Below are 7,720 nucleotides of genomic sequence, written 5' to 3' on the forward strand. Positions count from 1 at the left end.
TTACAATGGGAGAAAATTAATATTGAGCAGAATTATGTTCAACTTATTGTTAGTTCGGCCCTCCAACACAACTCAGGTTTCTCATGTGGCCCCTTGGAAGAATTAATTGCCCACCCCTGCTTTAGAGAGATGTGGGCCAAGTGCTGGCAAATGGGACTGGGTTAGGCGAGGATATCTAGTCAGTGTGGACAAGTTGGACCGAAGCATCTGTTTCCATGCTGTACATCTCTGTGACTCTATGATTCTATGAAATCAAATTCCACCATCTGACCTGGGGGAATTTGAACCTGACACCCCAGAACATTACCTGGGCCTCTGGATTAACGATCCAGTGATAATACATCCTTCTCCAACTGTTAACAAAACTACTTGTATGCTCTGTATTTCGAAACATTACCTTTGAGAAGTGCTTTCCATGAAGGTGTGCGGAAATAGAGAGAAGGAAAACAAAGTAGGAAATGATGGTGACATTGTATTGACCAAGCGACCACGTTCGAGGTGAGATGCAATGTTTCTTTTTTTGTTGTGGAAAGTTAAAATTGCTTTTGCACATTTGCATTAGATTAAATAGTGTTTTCTATTTGTTGAATTGAAATATCAATTTTTGTCAACAACATGCATAATTTAGCCCGTGGAAAGAACGAACCCCATTGGGGACTGCTTTGTACGGCAGTACATAAGTGCATGTGGTCCCTAATTGCTTATACGTCACTCAGTATGGGCAACTGTTTGAGTATTTTCTTATGTAAAAGGCACACTTCCAGCGGGCAGGGTTCCCAGCCACATTGTGCACTTGGAAAATTATCTCTAATGTGTTTTCCTAATGTGCTTATCAGCAGTTATGAGTCATGTATTTCTATATATGAGTAGCGTCTGTGCCTGTGATCAACGTGCTTCCCTAAGCCAAGAGGCAACACATTAATGCCAACTGTTATATTTGAAATTTAGTGTGCCCTCTGGCAGGGGTTGCAGCCTCTGAAGTATCTTGTATTGAATCATGGTGTAACTCCTTTGTTTTGGTCACGGAAGGAAGCCATTTGGCCCATATCTGTGCCAACTCTATGCTAGAACAATCCAAAGTTAATTCTACAGCTCTACACTCTGTCTTTTTCCCTGTAACCCTGTAACCTCCCCTGCTTCAAACGTTTAGCCAAGTTTGTCTTAAATTGTTACTGTGTGAATCATTTCCAGTGGCAACACATTCCATACCCACTATGGAAGGAACAACTGCTAATTCTCTTCTCATAAGCGTCGTGCTTTTTTTACCGATGATCCTTCATCATTGATGCCCCAACCAAAGGAAACAGGCCTTAATCTGTTCACTTTAACAAAACATTTCTGCATTAATACTTTCTCCCACGTTTCATAACTGAATTCCTGGTATTAAATTGGTGAATTTACATTGTACATGATTTGAATGTCCTTTTTATCATAACTCAAAATTGCATCATACTTTTAATAAAGCCTAATAAATGTTTTGTACAATTCCATAATTACTTTTCAATTCTTGCTCACACTGAAAGTATAATAACATTTCTTGTGGTTTTAGTTAATTTCATTTATACTTTCAGAAATCCTGGAAGTTCCTTTGTTTATCCAAAGTCTTCAGTGTCTTTAGATTATATCTAGTCCTTTTTTTTTCTTTCAATATATACTGCCTCACTGTTGTCCACATTATTCCACCTGCCCTTCATGTTCCATTCAGCTCTTTGTGTTTTTCTGAAGATTTTTTTGATCTTTTTAATAGTTGGCATATCCATTCATGCTCGTATACCCAATGCCCAAGCCTAAATCAACAACCTGCACATTGAACATAATAAATATCCAAGTCATTTCACAGAGATGTAACTTTTAAAAAAACAAATTCCTGTAGCACTCTTTTATTTGTTTCCTGTCAATCAATTCTTTCTATATCAAAACATTTCCTCTTGCACAATAACCCCAGATTTTTCAAACAAACACAAAGCACATTAGAAAAGCAGAACATTTTCAATATATAACGAAGCTCTCCAATTTAGTTCATATGTGTCAAACAGCAGAAAGTGAACTCCAGCCTAGTCCCACTTGCCAGCTCTTGGTCTGCAGTTCTGTCAATTATAGATCAGTTCAAGTGCATATCAAGGTATTTTTTGAATATGAAGATGGAATCTGTTTTGTTGAGCATCTTCAAAAAAAAATACATTAACCTTGAATCTGTTGCATCTAGTGTATCATTTATTAAGAATGTTCTTTCAATATTTGTCAAAACACAATCATAAACCTGCCTGTTACTCCTTCTGGTGACATTCCTAGAATGTCTTGTGCAAAGTTTGGCACAAGCACAAATCTGACACGATGTATCTGTCAGTCGTTGTTTTTTAATTCATTCATAGCGTGCGAGTGTTGTTTCAAGGACAGTATTTGTTACCCAATCTATTTGCCTATAAGCCAGCTTCTTCAGCCACTGCAGTCCATCTTGTATAGGCATATCCACAGTGCTCTTTGGAAGGGAGTTCCAGATATCTGACTGAGTGACAGTGAAGGAATACTTTAACTCCAAGGCATGATGATGTGTGACTTGAAGGTAAACTTGAAGGTATTGGTATTTCCATGGTGTTCTTTTAAATTGGTGAGGTTGTGAATTTGGAAGCTGCTGTTGAAGGAATCTTAGTGAGTTGTTGCAATGTGAATTGTAGATAACACACACTGCTGCCACGATATGTTAGTGATAAACGGAGTGAATGTTTAAGATGGTGGATGGGGTGTCAATCAAGGCGGCAACCTTTTACTCGGATGGTGTCAAATGTCTTGAGAGCTGTTGGAGTTGTACTCATCCAGGCAAGTAAGCAGTATTCTACCACACTCCTGACTTGCACCTTACAGATGGTGAAATGGTTTCGGGGACTCAAATGTGAGTTACTCATTGCAGAGCTTCTGTTGCTGATCTTCTTTTACAGACACGGCAATTATATTGTTGGCAACAAAAACAAAAACAGAAATCGCTGGAAAAACTCAGCAGATCTGCCAGCATCTGTGGAGAAACGTTAGAGTTAACAGAGTTTCGGATCCAGTGACCTTTCTGATTTCTCTGCACAGGTGCTGCCAGACCTGTGGAGTATTTCCAGCAATTTCTGTTTTTGATTTTAATCTGATTTCCACATTCCACAGCTCTTTCATTTTTTTTCTTTAGAATTATATTGCTTTTCTGGGTAATTCTCTCATCAATGTTGACTATCGACATTGGTGGGATATTCAGCAACAGTATCACCATTGAGTGTCTAAGGTAGAATGGTTAGTTTCTCTCTTGTTGGAGATATTTATTGCCTGACATCTAAGTGAAATGAATGTTACTTGCCACATTCTCAACTCAAGCCTGAAAGCTATCGAAGTTTTTCTGTACCCAAACATACACTGATTTGGTATTTGAAGAATCATAAATGGTACGAAACACTGTGCAATCGTCAGAATGTTCCCACTTTATGTTGGAGGAAAAATCTTTTATGAAGCAGCTGAAGATGGTTAGGACTTGGACACTATCCTGATGAACCATGTAATGATGTCCTGGGGCTAAAATGATTGGCCTCTAACAGCCATCATCCTTTTGCGCTAGGCCCCAAGGAGACATTTTTTCTTTTATTCTATTTACTTGGCAGATAAACTGATATTTTCACAAAACTACCTAAGAGATTTTCAAATAATATTTTCCATCCTTTCAGTTTGCTGATTATTCTTGGTATTCATCTTGACCAAGGAAGTCCATGTGAAATTGTAAATTCACCTTTGGCAGGCTAGCCCATATTGTGGCAATCTTAAAAACATAATTTACTTCAAAAATACATTGTTGGTTACTTGCTTGTAACCAATTAATTGAAAAATAGAACTCATTATTGCTTGGAATAGTGAGTGAAAATTGCCTTTATTGTTCTAGGGCATGAGTTGGAGTCCAGGAAAGACAAAGTGATGAAAGGTTGTTCCTGCTGCCTTTATGTAAGTCTTGTGCATTAAAAAGATTTTGTGCAGTTCCAAGTTACTCTTGGATATGCATTCCCAACACAAAGATGCCTCTAATTCATCACATGTGAGTATCAAATTGTTTACCTTAATGAAAAATACTGAAGTATATTCGATATGGGAAAGGATGAAATTCACTCAGGTGCAATGGAGGGTCTTCCGAGGTTGAGTGTTGTGGATTTTAGTGGGAATCTAACTCCACATTTTGTCTATTCATTTGATTTAGGCTGAGGGGGCTGAATGTTGGAATTGGGTGGTAAACGAAGAATTGAGAGGTAATGGCTTAGTGATAATATCCCTGGGCAAGAAGCCCATGAGTCATAGATTAATCCTCTGAAGACATGGCTTTGGATCTCACCATGGCAGATGGTGAGAACTGAATTCAGCTAAAAAAAAATCTGGAATAAAAAGCTTGTTTTTGTGTAATGATGGCTGCTATTGGGTGTTGTTTTTTCAAAAAAAAATCTGGTTAATTAATGTCATTTAGGGAAGGAAATCTGCTATCCCTACCGAGTCTAGTCTACATGTGTCTCCAGATTCACAACAACATGATCAACTCTTAGCTGTCCTCTGGGCAAGTGAGGATGGACAATAAGCGCTGGTCTAGCCAGCGATGCCCCCATCCCATTAATGATTTATTTTTGTAAAAATGCACAACATTGATATTAGATTAGATTCCCTACAGTGTGGAAACAGGTCCTTTGGCCCAACAAGTCTACACCGACCCATTTCCCCCTGACTAATACACCTAACACTGTGGGCAATTTAGCAAGGCCAATTCACCTGGCCGACACATCTATGGACTGTGGGAGCAGCCAGGGGAAACCTGCACAGACAAGGGAAGAATGTGCCAACTCCACACAGGAAGTCACCCAAGTCTGGAATTGAACCTAGGTCCCTGGCATTGTGAGGCAGCAGTGCTAACCACTGAGCCAACGTGTCACCCCATATGCCTCAATATCACCTTGTCCCATTGCAATAAAATAATTATGGCTCTTTAACTCATCTGTTAAAATCTTTTAAAAGTGTGCATTATATGTTATTGACTCATTAAGGCCAGAATATGTTCTTAACATGTTTAAAACATAGAATCCACCGATGCAGTTACTTGATTGATGTTGCCCATTCTAATTCTCCAATTCATAGTGATGAGTGTATTCTGTTATTAGTCATAATAATTAGCATGCACTAGCCTAGAGCTCTGTAATGAATTGCAAATGCAATAATGCAACAGTTAATGCTGGTTCAGGATGAAGCATCAGCAGTTAATTAGCCAAAGAATTGCCTTCAGGCAGAGCGTACAAACCATACCATTTTGTTCCTACAACAGTTCTATAATGAAAGCTATTAGGCAGCAGTGAAAAGCATGCTTTACAGAGGACGTCCTTCAGGGCCTCAAAGTTGTAGTCAAGGAAAGACAAAATGGTATAACCTTGAACCAACTAACCTCAAGGTAGCATTTGAGCAATGACTAACCCTGCTCCAGCACCTAATGAAATTGGTTGGAGGTTCATAAAACCTCATGAGATATGAAGAAAGGCTCCAAGGTGAGCACTCATATAATGGAGCAAGAGAAAAGCAAACTATGGGTGATCTAGCTGTCAGAGACTCATAAACAATTTTCTAAACTTGCATGAAATATAAGCTCAGGAAACTGTTTAAGATCCATGTGCTGTGTTGCAGGAAGTTTGATGACAGCATAAATGTTTTCTCAAAACTACTGGTATATGGTATTTATTACCTAGATGGTTCTCAGGTCCATGTCTGAATTTCAGAACGAAGAATAAATACTTATAGGTCCTTGCTAGTATTGAAACAGGATCTTTGAATAAACTAGCGTCATGGAGTCACTGAGATGTGTAGCACAGAAACAGACCCTTCCGTCTAACTCGTCCATGTTGACCAGATATCCTAGATTAATCTAGTCCCATTTGCCGGCATTTGGCCCTTATTCCTCTAAACCCTTCCTATGCATATATCCATCCAGATGCCTTTTAAATATTGTAATTGTACCAGCCTCCACCATTTCCTCTGGCAGCTCATTCCATACACGCACAACACTTTGCATGAAAAAGTTGCCTCCTCGGTCCCTTTTAAATCTTTCAGTTTCACCTTCTATGCCATTTAGTTTTTGACTCCCCCACCCTGAGGAAAAGATCTTGTTTATTTACCTTAGTCATGCCCCTTATGATTTTATAAACTTCTATAAGTCACCCATCCGAAGCTCCAGGCAAAACAGCCCCAGACTATTCAGTTTCTTCCAATAGCCCAAATCCTCCAAACCTGGCAACATCCTTGTAAATCTTTTCTGAACCCTTTCAAGTTTCACAGCATTCTTCTTACAGCAGAGAGACCTGAATTGCATGCATTATTCCAAAACCTAGCCAATTGGCCTGACCAATCTTGTTGACGCTTTTCACATCGCATTTGTCAGACAATTTGTCAAAAAAAAAACAAATGTAAAGGGAAAACAACATTTATACTGGCTGAGCAAAGACTAATTATTGGTTACCAATATCCAAGTTTGGCAGTCCGCTGTCAGTTCTTATCTAACTGGTGCATTTTCCATGGCAACACCTTCACCAATTAGAGTCCGCTTGCAAACCAATCAGCACTTTCCTCTCATACAGTCTAATTATTGTTTTTGCTTTACGATGTAATTTAATGTGAGTTGTCCCGGTGAGTTGAAGATTAAAAAAACTGTAGCATTATTGAAATGTTTACACAAAGAAGGAAGAACAGAGGCTTGCAGAAGTTTGTAAAATAAGGATAATTCTAAAGGGTGAGGTATATCAGCCAAGATTCTTCTTTTTCTGTGAAAATATATTGTGTTTATGAAATGTGCAAAGTACATTACATATAATGAATTGATTAAGTGCAGTCATATGCATTACGTGAGGTGCTTCATTCACTATGTTTGCCATTGCTGATTATATTTAAAATGTGCATTTGAATTTTGTGTCAAGCATGTATTCAACTCAAGAGATTTTACACTGTTTCCAGCTCCTCAGTATATAATTGGCAAGAGGGCTCAAGATAATGGGTCTTTCCCTTTTGAACTTTTGCAACAGCTACCTCAATCATCAGTGCATCCCTCAGGCCTGAACTTTGGAATGGGACAGTCTGTAACACTCAGTCATCAACAGTAGAGGAAAACCAGCAAAGTTAAGGCAAACCAAACAGCAGCTTTCAACAATCTGATGGCTCACCAGCTAAAGGTCTGGGCAAAAGCCAGACTGGAGACCAGATTATAGTGTGAGGCATTTGTATATTGGCTTTAAGCTGTTAAAGATATCCTAAAGCACATCACTGTCAGATGGTGGAATATGAATTCAATAAATACATGGAATTAAGAATCTAATGATGACCATGAACCTATTGCTGATTGTCATTTAAAACCCATCTGGTTCACTAATGCCCTTTAGGGAAGAAAACTGCTGTCCTCATCTGGCCTACATGTGACTCCAGACCTACAACGATGTAGTTGACTCTTAACTGCTCTCTGGCCAATAAGGGATGGGCAATAAATGCTGCCTAGCCAGACACACCCTTATGCCATGAACGAATAAAGAAAAAGAAACATTAAATCTCTCTTTCATGAGCCTTAGTACTTAGCCAAGTGTTAATTGACATCTTTTCAACAGAATGTTTCAATTTGCCAGCGTTGGCCTTATTACATGAATATATTCTTTTAAAAAATCAACACTTATCGATTAACTGAATTGTCACA

The 7,720-nt window shown here is 38.7% G+C and overlaps 1 long non-coding RNA gene across 1 annotated transcript; it reads left to right on the plus strand.

The window, feature by feature from the left end:
- Positions 1-2,454: 2,454 nt before the first annotated feature.
- Positions 2,455-7,286, plus strand: LOC122553953. The gene is made up of 3 exons (XR_006312872.1): positions 2,455-2,563; positions 3,908-4,057; positions 6,994-7,286. It is a non-coding gene; the product is annotated as an uncharacterized LOC122553953 (long non-coding RNA).
- Positions 7,287-7,720: the final 434 nt, after the last annotated feature.

Source organism: Chiloscyllium plagiosum, chromosome 10 (genome assembly GCF_004010195.1).
Source record: "Chiloscyllium plagiosum isolate BGI_BamShark_2017 chromosome 10, ASM401019v2, whole genome shotgun sequence".
In the NCBI taxonomy this organism is placed as follows: domain Eukaryota; kingdom Metazoa; phylum Chordata; class Chondrichthyes; order Orectolobiformes; family Hemiscylliidae; genus Chiloscyllium; species Chiloscyllium plagiosum.